The 13041-nt window shown below is 41.2% G+C and overlaps 1 pseudogene across 1 annotated transcript; it reads right to left on the bottom strand.

Moving 5' to 3' along the window:
* Positions 1-233: 233 nt before the first annotated feature.
* On the bottom strand, positions 234-9901 carry LOC308571836 (vomeronasal type-2 receptor 26-like; annotated as a pseudogene). Its single transcript has 7 exons — positions 9046-9901; positions 7296-7523; positions 6234-6360; positions 5449-5536; positions 3004-3830; positions 714-805; positions 234-470 (listed from the first exon to the last, which is right to left on the bottom strand). The product of its transcript is annotated as a vomeronasal type-2 receptor 26-like (transcript).
* Between the last annotated feature and the right edge of the window lie 3140 nt (positions 9902-13041).

The raw sequence follows: 13041 nt of genomic DNA, 5'->3' as shown, positions 1-13041 counted from the left end.
CTGGCTGTTGCTATTGGCTGCTGCCTTGTCTGGCCTGGCAGTGAGGCTTAAAAGGGTGGTTGCAGGAGGCTCTCGCAGCACGGCTGGGTGAAGAGCGACAACCTCCCACCCTCCCTTTTTACTTCCATTCACAAATCAGGTCAATTAATTTTCGTGCTTGTAAAATGTATTTTCCTTTTCAGGTCATGATCTAACATAGCTTTTCTTCCTAAGTGTCATTCCATTTAACCACTTCATTTTTCTTCTTCCTGCTGACCTTGTTGTGGTTTCTGACAGTTGCCATATTTGGAGCTGGGGAGGAATTTGCCTGTAGACAAATTGGCCGTAGGTTTTGCCTTCATTGTAGCAAAACTTCGAAACTTTTGGTGGTTAAGCCATTGGGTGTAACCCCAGTCTTCAAGCGTTGGTTGAAGTAGCGCCCCACCAAGTACCGAATGAGCGATGTATTCTGGGTACCTCATTAGCTCTACCTGCACCCAAAATTACCTTATGCAATCAGGAGAGGGGAAAACCTCTCCTTATTTACTTCTCCTATATACTTTTTCCACCATGTGTAAATGCATTGAAACAGTGAATTAAATAACTGACCATTCTGAGACAAGCAAAATCAGCTGCTAGAGGTTGCTATGTCATGCTGTCTAATGGTGGGGAGGGCCCTGAGTGGAAACCTGCACAGAAAGCCTTGTTGAAAGGCTTCTGATTGCAGCCTTTACCTCCTTCTTCTTCAAAGCATAAATGGCTGGGTTTTGCAAGGGGGTGACACAGATATGGAAGACAGAAAACACTTTATCGATCATGAACTGGGCTGATGGAGGCAGGTAATTAAACAAACAGAGCCTAAATACATGGTGACCACAATGAGGTGAGAGGTGCATGTGGAGGCAGCCTTGGTGGTCCCTTCAGAGGGACCCTGGGAGCAGATTGTTTAGAGAATGAATCCGTACGAGATGAGCAGGCCAATAAAAGAAACTGGTGACAAAATTCCACTGTTGGTGACCATCATGACCTCCAAGGGATTTGTGTCAATGCAAGCCAACTTGATGACTCTGGAGAGGTTGAGTTGGTGCCCCATGCCCTCCTGTATGACTCCTTTTATAGTGGCTTATGTAAACCCTCTCCTAATTCTGTCAGCCTATGTCAGCTGGTACCGTAGGGAGAAAGAGGATTCTTGAAATCTCTCAGACCCCACAGTTCATCCACACCCAGGTGAGGGGGTCAAGATTCACAAAGTTGCTGAGTCTGACTTTCCTGCTTTTTGGTGAAGTTTAATTGTGTCCAAATACATTCAGTGATGCTGATGTCTCTGGCTTCATCTGCAAACTTATGCATTTTATTTTTTAAATATGTATTCTGCTTCACTTTGGCTAGGGCAGGGGTTGGGGTTGGGGATGTGTGGCACTCCAGATGTTGATGGATTCCAAAGCCCACCAACCTCAGTCAGTATGGAAAATGGTCAGCAATGATGAGGGTTGGAGTCTAGCAATATCTGGAGTCTAGCAATATCTGCTCTAGGGGGATTGAAAGCATATAACAAGAAAAGAAATAATATGTTTTACTGTGTTTCTATATCTGCTGCAAGCCGTCCATAGTGGCTGGGGAAACGCAGCCAGATGGGTGGGTTATAAATAATAAAATTTTTACTATCAGTATCATCATTATTTGTCCTACTTCCTTCCATTCCTTTCTCCACCTGAATACCTGGACATTCTGCAAGGGGGGGGGGATAATCTTACAGACACTCATTAACAAACCTTGTTAGCTTGCTGTATAACAGTACAGATGTCTACTCAGAAATAAGTGTTTTAAGATTTAATGGGCCTTACTCCCAGATAAGTGAGTACAAGCTGGCAATGTAGGCTCTGGTTTATGGTAGAAATTAAGAGAAAGCAGTGGCTTTGTGCCCTTAAGAGCTGTATAACAGGAAGTATAATTTAGAGGTTAAGCCTGGATTCTAGAAAGCTGAGGTCCGTTATGGGAATACACATACAACCTTAAGTCTCTCTGTCCTCTTTGATTCCACTTTCAATCTGATTAAGCTCTGGTTTACTTGTATTCTCCATTCATCATGGTTAGGTCTAATCAATTTTATCTACTCATCAAACATTTGCTGAAGGATGCCAACAGTCAGTGGAAAGTCCAACAATATACTTGCCACAAATATAATACATATTTGTATTAAGAATATAGCGTTCTGATCCATCACTTGTGTTGTGGCTTTGTCGTATGCTTTGCCCAGTGAACTGTGCATGGTTCTTTGCTGCCATCTTTTCCAAGCACCAGGGCAGAAATCATTCATACTTTCTTTTCTAGTTCTATGAATTTCACCAAGGAGACATGATTCAGACAAAATCTTGGGGGGAGGGAACCCAATTCAATGGGGGGTATATTATTTCACAGTACATAGATAATCTATAGAACTCACTGCCATAGGAAACAATTTTGGAGACAGTGCATTTGCTTTTGGATATGGCTTGAAGGTTTAATCTCACTGTAAACAAATGGTACAGTGACAATAAAGTATTTCTATTTCCCACAGGAATCTGATTGGTCAGTGTGAGTACAGGCTGCCGTACAAGATGGGCCATTGACCTGACTCAAGAGGATCATCTTACATTTCTACGATCTTGAGTATGGATAGTTGATGATGAAATCTGACGGTGAGCAGTAGAGAACAATAGACCATAAATGAATACTCAAATATTCCAGGGCTGCCATAGTACAGTTTCACATTATGTTGAAAGCTGTGAGAATTAAGGCTAGATACAGATTTCCTTACATGTATATTTTGACAAGAATTGCTCTGAGTCTTCTTGTCAACACATGTTGCAACAGAATAATGTATGTGTAAATGTATGATTGTTTTCCTCAAAGCAAATGAGTCAATTTTACAAAGGAAATTTCAACTACGGGAATTTGGAAAAATTAGAAAAAATTATAAAAGGGAGCAGGTGAACTTATATTTCCAACTATTCTATTGTAAACACAGAGAAAAACACAAAATACAGCAGGTGACAGGTTTCTCATTTTTCCTCCTTATTAGCTGTTCCCTATTGTTCAGCTCAGGCCTCAGAATGATTATGTAACATTTGGGGAAGAAGATGCAACCCAGCAACCCACCACCGGAGGCTAAGATGGAGAAGATCTCCACAGCTACCATATATTTTCCCTTGGTGCTCAGGTAGGAGGGAATAAAGGACAGCCAAACACTGCAGAAGACCAACATGCTGAAAGTGATAAACTTGGCTTCGTTGAAACTGTCTGGTAGCTTCCTGGCAAGGAAAGCCACAGCAAAACTTACAGTGGCCAGGCAGCTCATGTAGATGAGGACAGAGTAAAACATGGCCACAGACCCTTCATTACATTCTAGTATAATTTGTTCTGTCATTGAATGCATGTCTACGTCAGGGTATGGGGGAGAGGTTGCCAGCCACACAGTGCATATCCCTGCTTGAACAATGGAACAGGAAAGGAGAATGGAGTGGCCTAGTCCTTTCCCCACCCATTTCCTCATCCTGGATTCTGGTTTTGTAGCCATGAAGGCCAAAACCACCATGAAGGTTTTTGCCAGGACACAAGAAACAGCAGTTGAGAAGATGATACCAAAAGCTGGTTGCCGGAGGAGGCACGTCACCTTCTCGGGTCGGCCAATGAAGAGCAATGCACACAGGAAGCAGAGCAGGAGAGAGATGAGGAGAGTGTAGGTGAGGTTTTGGTTGTTTGCAATGACAATGGGTGTGTCGTGGTGTTTCATAAATGTACCTAGTACCAGGGAAAGGAAAAGAGAGAAGCAGGCTAAACTGATGCCCAAAGGTTCTTCATAAGACAAGAAGCTGATATCCTTTTTTTTTTCAAGCATGATTTTTTTATTAGTTTGCATTATACAAAATACATAAAAGAAAATTCAATTCTCATTTTCACAGATTTCTGGTATGACTTCCTTCAACCTTTCCACAAATCATCCGTAATAGTCTTTTATGTAGGTTCGCATTTCTTAGTTCTTCCGTTTCTCTATAGACAATACCCTTTACCTTTTACAGAGCTCCTTTAAAGCCCACTAGTGTTATCTGTCCATCACTTAGATATTCCAGATATTCCGTAAAACTTTCCCAATCCTTAATGAACCTCTGGTCTTTTGAGTATCTAATTTTCCCTGTCATCTTATCCATCTCCGCATAATCCAACATTTTTGCTCTCCATTCCTCAACTGTCGGCAAGCCCTCAGATTTCCAATTTTGAGCTAATAGGACTCTTGCAGCCGTTATTGCATACTGGAAGAGCTTGTGATCTTTCTTCTTAATCTCCCTTCCTACCATTCCCAGCAAAAATGCCTCGGGTTTTTTAACAAAAGTATATCTTAGAATTTTCTTCATTTCGTTATATACACTCTCCCAAAACTCTTTAACTTTTTGGCATTCCCACCACATATGGTAGAAGGATTTCCTTGCACTTCCAGCATTTATTACAAGTTCCATACATTTTAGCTAACTTTGCAGGAGTCATATACCATCGGTAAAACATTTTCATTAGGTTCTCCTTCAATGTCACACAAGCTGTAAACTTAAGATGTTTTTTCCAGAGATTCTCCCATTCTTCGAAATATATATTATGACCGATATCTCTAGCCCAGTGTGTCATGACCGACTTTACTTCCTCGTCTATCAAATTCCATTCCAATAACTGATTGTACATTTTAGATAGAGTTTTATGACTATTATTCAATATCTCAGTCTGGAATCTAGAATCTTTGTCGGCATATCCTTTGTCTTTAATATCTTTCCTAAACATTGCATTTATCTGGAAATAGTGCATCCAATCATAGACTTTCTCTTTGACCTCATCGTAAGGCTTCATTTTCCACTTTCCTTCTTTTTTCACTAACAGTTGTTCATAGGTAGCCCAATTATCTCTCATATTAATCTTTTTAACACTCATGACTTCTAGTGGCGATAGCCAATGGGGTGTTTTGGGTTCTAACATATCTCTATTCCTCTCCCATACCTCAATCAATGGACCTCTAAAGATATGATTTTCGAAGCCCCTGTGTACTTTTCTCTTCTCATGCCATAAGTAGGCGTGCCACCCAAATCTGTTAGTCAATCCCTCTAGGTCTAGCACTTCCTTATCTTCCAATCTTATCCATGTTTTGACCCAGCATAGGCATGACGCCTCATAGTATAGTATCAGGTCTGGCAGAGCAAAGCCCCCCCCCCTTTCCTTCGCATCTGTCAGCAGTTTAAATTTTATTCTCGGTTTCCTGCCCTGCCAGACATATTTTGAGATCACTCTCTGCCAGTATTTAAATATCTTTGTACCTTTGATTACAGGAACGTTCTGAAACAGAAATAACACCTTTGGGAGCACACTCATCTTGATTGTGGCTATTCTGCCCCAGAATGACAGTTTCAACTTGCCCCACATTTCAATATCTTTCTTGACTCCTTTCCATACTGGAGAAGCTGATATTCCTTGGGTAGGCATGCATCCCGGTTTCTGCTTGGATAGTCTTTGTCTGGGCATTTATGGCAGTCATTCATATCTGGGGGAAAAAAAAGAAATTAGCTCATATCATGTCAACTTTCTGAAATGTTTACTTTCTGTCTGAGAAGAAAAGGGCTCTCTTTAAATCAAAACACATATCTAGTACTGTCTGGTGCTCTGCAAAGTGCTATTACTGATTTTAATTGGTTCAGAGCTGTGAGGTGCCAAAGGCAGAGCCACTAACATATAAATGTTTATTCACACTATCCTTGATGCAGCCTGTGTAAGTCAGAAGGAGTAACAAGGCCCCCTCTAGATATGATTTGAACCACATACCATCCAATTACTCTCAATGCATAGTCATTGTCATTTGATTGGCATATTTAAACTACAGTGGTACCTCAGGTTAAGTACTTAATTCGTTCCTGAGGTCCGTTCTTAACCTGAAACTGTTCTTAATCTGAAGCACCACTTTAGCTAATGGGGCCTCCTGCTGCTGCCGCGCTGCCAGAGCCCAATTTCTGTTCTTATCCTGAAGCAAAGTTCTTAACCTGAAGCACTATTTCTGGGTTAGCGGAGTGTGTAACCTGAAGCGTATGTAACCTGAGGTACCACTGAAAGGCAATGATCACAAAGGGGCAGGATAATGCATACAGTAGATTATCTATTTTGAAACGTAAAATCAGCTGTCCTTACAACACCTTTCAATTATTACTGCTGAGTCTGGATCTATTTCATCTCTTTATTTCTCTTACCATCCTGGTTTGCAATCTTCCCCTCTGCACATGGGATGCAATCGTAGCAGCAAGGTGGCTGTCCCTCCTTTACTTTCTTGCTGGATCCTGGAAGACATCTCTCAGTACAGACAGAAAGAGGCTGAGTCTATACCATAGATGAAAAAGCAGAAGATAACTCTTTTTTAAAGACTAATGTATCCATTCCTAATGCCCAGTCACTTGCTCTTTACATCTTTCCTCTCAGCTCTCTCCTTCTCTCTCTCAATCTTCACCACTTCTCCTGCTTCCTCCTCTTCCACTTATGAACTTAGAAGACTAGCTGTCTCCTGGACCTGCTGCTGTCGGTTCCCATTTTCTTGCTCTAGTATTATTATACCTCCCTTTCCCAACCAGCTCATTCCTCCACCTTTTAGCAAGAAAGGTGAAATCTTGGGGCTTATCTATTAATGCATCCTCTTTAACTCAGTTTGAAATCAGTATTTTGTAAATGTAAAGATATCCTAATTCTTATGTTTATATTAATATAGATTTCTGTTTTTACTTAAAATTCACATTGCACTCTTCCAGAGGAAAGGAAAACCCATTAGTTACTCCAACTAACCACTTATGTGCACTTGTAGAAATGAAAAATCACGGGAGACGAGAGAGGCAGGTGTAACGTAAGATTGCTTCAAGGTCAAACAGATCATCCACTTCATATTTTCCTGGTCTTTCACCACGTACACCCTCTTGTGCAGGCAAAATAAATGCAGAGGCCCTGATTGGCTGGGAAAAAACCCTGCACTCCTATCTCCAGGCCTTTTCATAGAAAAACTGGTATTTGACCTAGATCAAAGCACCCATATTCACATGAAGGCTCTCTGTGTTCTGTTTTGTATCATCCTTAATAAAATATTTTCCTTTACTCCTGTAGTGGCTTCTAGCAGCAAGCTTTTGGCCCTTAATCTAGTACTTGGATGCATTCGTCATGTTTTACATAGTAACTTGCAGTTGAAAAGACAGTGAGTAGACATGCAGGTGAATGATCATTGCTTATGCAAGATTGAATTTCTTTGGAATTATCTAACAATTCGGCTCTACCTCATTAAACCAACTGTGCCATGTTATGGCATCTTGATCAAGGATGAATGAATGGCCTGGAGGAGCCTGTGGATCTATCCTCCCAACTCTCACTCTGTGCAAACTTTGGTTGGAGAATATAATCCAATTCACAATATCCAAGCTAGATGCCGCCTCTCCATTCTGGTTGATGAAGACCACATCTCCTGCCGTATTGTTAAATGAGATACTTCTCAGAAAGTGATGGAGCTAGATTGAATACAGAAGAGGCAATTGTTTGGAAAAGACTGCAGGACCCATCATTCTGCCCGGACGCTGAGGTCCAGCGCCGAGCGCCTTCTGGCAGTTCCCTCACTGCGAGAAGCAAAGCTACAGGGAACCAGGCAGAGGGCCTTCTCGGTAGTGGCGCCCGCCCTGTGGAACGCCCTTCCAGCAGATGTCAAAGTGATAAACAACTACCTGACATTCAGAAGACATCTTAAGGCAGCCCTGTTCAGGGAAGTTTTTAACGTGTGATATTTTACTGTATTTTTGGTTTTTATGGAAGCCACCCAGAGTGGCTGGGGAGGCCCAGCCAGATGGGCGGGGTATAAATAATAAATTATTATTATTATTATTATTATTATTATTATTATTATTATTATTATTATTAAAGCAAGGAAGAAGGGCTACCCCTACGCTATCCATATTATCAGTTATCAGTAATCAGTCTATTCAAATATGCTTACACATAATCAAGGATGACAGTATTTTATAATCCATTTTGAATGAGAGGGAAGCTGTGCCTTAGCTAACTGCAAACTGCTTGGAACAGCAAAGTTAGGAACCGACCTTTCCCCTACAAACATCCGTGTACCCTGGACAAGGGGAGACGTGAATCAGAGATTCTGGTACAAATTCCCCTCAGATACAGGCTAAATTAATCCACAGAACAGGAAGAGCGAAACCACAACATCTCCAAACTCCCTGTCCTGTCATAACTGGGAGAAAGGTTAGACTAAGCGTCACTGCAAGTATCGGAAAGCAGAACTAGAACCCGGTGCTTGACCAGTGCTTGACCAGGAGCTGGTAGCGTGACAACAGCTTGCTGATTGACTGATTCTCGCTGACAATATTGTGAGTCCCTCATGGTTGTCTCATGATCTATGATTTGCTGTGATTTGCTTAGGTAGAAAGACCTCTGGATTTCTGTCAATCGGGGTCCCAGTTCCTTTTGGAAGCGATTCCAAACTGGGTCCTTATTGCCTGGCAATAAACTTCACCTTCTTATTCTCCATTGCTGAGTCTGCCTGATCCTTATTTTGCGCTTGGCCAGAAACCACTAACTTTCACGTGCTTCATTATTAGAGCAAGAGGTGGGTGGTGATACAGTCAACTGTGAGTAGAGTCTGGTCCAAGGATGGAGAGACCACCAGTTTTCTCTCTTCCACATCCCTCTCTCTCCTTCTCCCCTTATTTACAACCTTTCTTTATCTCCCCTGCCCCACACCAATTTCCCTCTTTCCCTCTTCATCTCAGGAGACACAACAGTGGTAAGTGACCACCTGCTCTGAGGGAAGATTTGGTGTATATGGGATAGAGAGTATGCTGAGCATCTCTCTTGGCCATGACTACTGCTTGTTATCTGTGAATACAGTGGCATCTCAGTGACCTCCCAACTTCTGTCATACAAAACCTTTTTTTTCTCTGAGAGCAATGAGCAACATTTGGAAACCCATACTTTATCAGAGAATAACAGGTCTCTTCCAGTTGAGGATGTTCAGCCTATTACCTGCCAAAACTGTAGATTCTGATTCTTCCCTCTCCCTCTGTACGCCATTCCTCTGTGTCTGAGTCTGGATGCAAACATGGCATGTAAAGCATGGGCCATGGCGTAGACAGCACTGTGGATACCGTAACTGTGGCCTGTCATGCTCATTTCAAAAAATGATCCAGGAAGGTTCTCCAGCTTCTCTTCTCCGGTGCAAATATTCCCCTCCACCTTGTCTGCAGTCATATGTGGGAATACACATTCAAAGGCCTGTTGCCAGAAGTCCCTGATAAAACCATCCCCATCTGTGCTGGAAGGATTTCTGTGCAGAACATACTGATTAAATCCTGGTGGGTTTCTAAAGTGAATTTCAAAGGCTATAGCACCATTGAATACTCTTGAATCCCAGTTCCTTTGAAAGACAAATGAAGCAAACTCAATCTGGGCAGTTGTTATCCATACTTTACTTTTTATATTGTTTATCATGTCATCATGTTCTGATAGGTATGGAAGCCATCTAAAAGTTGCCATGGAATAAGATTCTCCATTTGCCACCATAACATTAGATTTGCTGCTAAGAATTTTATGGTTTATAATATCCCCCCTGTTGTAGCATGCCATCAATTTCAGAAATAAAACTAAAATCAGGGATTCTTTCTAGGAATGCAAAACACACACCACTCTTGGTAAACATTGGGAAAATGGTTTGCACAAATCTTTCTCCGTTGTCATTGTCCATTGCAATGACTCCAATCCACGTCCACCTGAAATGCAGAAGCAAAGAGAGAATTCCCTCATATTGAAGGGCTTCTGAGGCTGCCATCTGGTAGAAGGGAAGCCCTGGGCATTTATCATTCATCACCGGAGCAGAGCCATAAATGAGCTAAAAAGTAAATGGAAGAAAAGAAGAAACAAAGTAGATTCCTTTCGCAGTATTCATATACATTATGAGCTGAAACCTGTTAGTCAAATATGCCGTTTGCCAACTTTTCAGGGTTTGTTTGCCTCTCTCTCAGTTTTACAAAAGACACACATGCATATGGGCTGAAACCTGGGATCATCTCCCTTTTCTCATTTTTCAACCTTTCACTTGATGATAGGGGACTGTGACTGTTTTAGTTTTGGAAATTTTGTTAACACTTTGATGACTGGAGCTGGGCATTGTGTCTATTTTACTTTTAAAAAACCAAACATTTTTTGAGTCGTTGCAAAATTTGGCAAGGTCTTGTACAATGGATAAAACTGAGTGGGGAGCATACCATGCCCCAAGCAGCAAATTACCTAGACATTATCTGACTTTGTCAAAACTGCAAGTTGGATCAGATTCATATTTTTTCTCTGGAGCTTCTTTCTTCTTCATGATGCACATAACCCATCACACAGCAAAACTGTGCTGATTCTTCTCAGACTTTATTTATGAACACTTATTTCACTTGCAGAACTGGATTTTATCTTCAATTTTCCATAACTTATTTGTGTTTGGTGCAATAAAGAAGAATAATTATGGTACTGGAACCTACCTGTCAGTTGTTTTAGCTATAAGCAATTTCCCTCCTCTTCCCCAGCAGCTTTTTTGAGATGCCCTGATCACTAATTTTACTATTGGCACCTACCTGTCAGCTTTTATCCTGTAAGCAATTTCCCCTATACCCCAGTTATTCAATTCAAATACCCTCCTAACTAAGCAGAAAGTACTGCTTAACCAAAAAGCAGCTGGTGAGGGAGAAGCCCACTTCCCCATCACTGGACTTTGGGATAACAGTGTTTTAGATGTGTGTGTAAGACGGGGAGGGGGGGATGTGACCTTTTTCTGGTATTGCACATTTCCCCTTATTGATGTTTGTTTCTTTATATTATAATTATGTACCACCTTTATTTTCCAAAGATCTCAAGGTGGTGTACATGGTTGTCCTTCCAATTTCATATTCACCCGGAACTGAGGCTGAGGAACCTGCCTCTTCCTCTATGCAAGCTAATAGAGGTATTGTACATAGGTGTCCTACCTGTGGAATCTTAAAGATATTCAAAACAGTGGCCACATAAAAGGAAATTTCAGAATCAAGTCCTCCAATGACCCCAGTCAGATTATTTTCAACATCACATATATAGTTAGGGACAAATTTCTTCACCATTGATAAAAGCAGCAGTGTGGCAAGATATGTGCTCCTTGCATTGTTATAGCTGTCATATAAGTGGAAGCCCAAGGTGATATTGGGTAAGATGTGAGGGTCTTCGTTGATCTCCTTGACTGCAAATGCCAAGGCCACGATGTGCTGGTAAATCTTAGGCACCACCCTAGAATGAGAGTTGCAAACTGTATCAGCAGGAACTTCAGCAGATCTATCATTTTACATAAAAGCACAGCAATTGATTATCTTGTGTTCATTCGGATTAACTCACAGTCCATTCTTCTATTCAACAGCTCTTATCAATGAAAAATTCTTCCTGATGTTTAGTTGAAATCTCCTCTCTTGTAACTTGAAGCAGCTAATTTGAGTCCTAACCTCCGGAGCAAGAGAAAACAAGTGTGTTCCTGGTGACAGCCCTTGAGATATTTGAAAACATCTATAATTCCCCCCTCATTCTCTTCATAGCTAAACATACCAAACTCCCTTATCTGGTCCTCATAAGACTTGACTTGGTTTCCAGACCATCTTTGTTGCCCTCCTCTGCACATGTTCCAGTTTGCCAATATCCTTCTTAAATTGTGGTGATCAGAACTGGACACAGTACTCCAGGTGACCAAGGCAGAACAGAGTGTACTATTACTTACTTTAATCAGGACGCTATACTTTTGTTGATGCAGATCCATTGAGTTTTTTGTCATGTACTACTGGCAAGCCAAGTGTTCATCATCTTAGATTGCATTTGTCCCTGTTGAAATTCATGTTGTTACTTTTGTACCAATCTTTTAAGGTTAATAGTATCTAGAGTAGGGGTTGCTAATGTGGGGCCCATGGGACGACTTCCCTTACATGTCTGAGGTCTTTTTCTGACACTTACAAAGTCTCTGGTCTCTCTGGTCTCTCCCTGCAGTGACTTCTTTTTCATGAGTCAGTGATGGTCGTTGGAATTCACTAAATTCTATACTTGATAATAAGTACCTTTCAGTGCTGAAACAAACCTTAGTCTAAGTTCAGAAAATGAAAGCATAAGGTTATTCAGCTTCAGAACAGGTTTTTCAAAAATACATTCTTGCTAACACTCTAGTTCAGATAAGGTCTATAAAAATTAGCTGATCAAATGGTTCTCCCAGACACATAAACATTCATACATTTCAATACACTTATATTTATTTTTTCCTATTGAGAAATGGGAGCTTCTTCAGTATTCTCTTAATTCCCAAGACATTCTTATGGATTTTTACATCAGCCTATGTCCCACTGATTTGCAAAGTTGTTATTCCTAGGTAAATGGGTAGAGGTTTGCAGCCTTAGTCATTACTCTCAGGCTGTGACTCTAGGTTTGATCGTTTCTCTGCTGTAACAGAAGAGTGGCTTAGTTCTTACACAAGCTCTTCAGGCAGTGCTGGTGGGGGTTCCTCAGTGAATGTGGCTGGAGAGGAGATGAAGGCACCATGGAAAACAATGCCACCAATGATGAAATCTCCTGGCTGATGATACGTGTGAAGTGGGTGGTGTGGACCTTGGAGCCTGCATTTTGCTATGTGAGCCTCACATACATTATAAGAAATCAGTTCCAGCAGCAAGAACACTAAAACCACCATTCTCACTAAAAAACCAACTCTTTGTTCTACATGGAACCCATGATTTCTCTAGCAATATTATAATTAACTTCTCCAGGATGAAATTGTATCATTTGAATGGTAGTAACGTTTCCTGAGACGATGCAATCTGGGAGTATGTAAGATCAGACTTGTGGATCCCACACCCTATTTAAATTATTCTGGTTAATTTTGGTATCTTTTATGTTACTTCTGCAAGTGGCCACTGAAAGTCCACAGGGTTTTTTGAGGAGGATCAGATTTAATTATAGCCCTGTTAATAACCAAGCTGG

Source organism: Podarcis bocagei (genome assembly GCF_964188305.1).
Source record: "Podarcis bocagei genome assembly, chromosome: 13".
NCBI lineage: Eukaryota > Metazoa > Chordata > Lepidosauria > Squamata > Lacertidae > Podarcis > Podarcis bocagei.
This window is presented reverse-complemented; position numbering and strand designations above follow the sequence as displayed.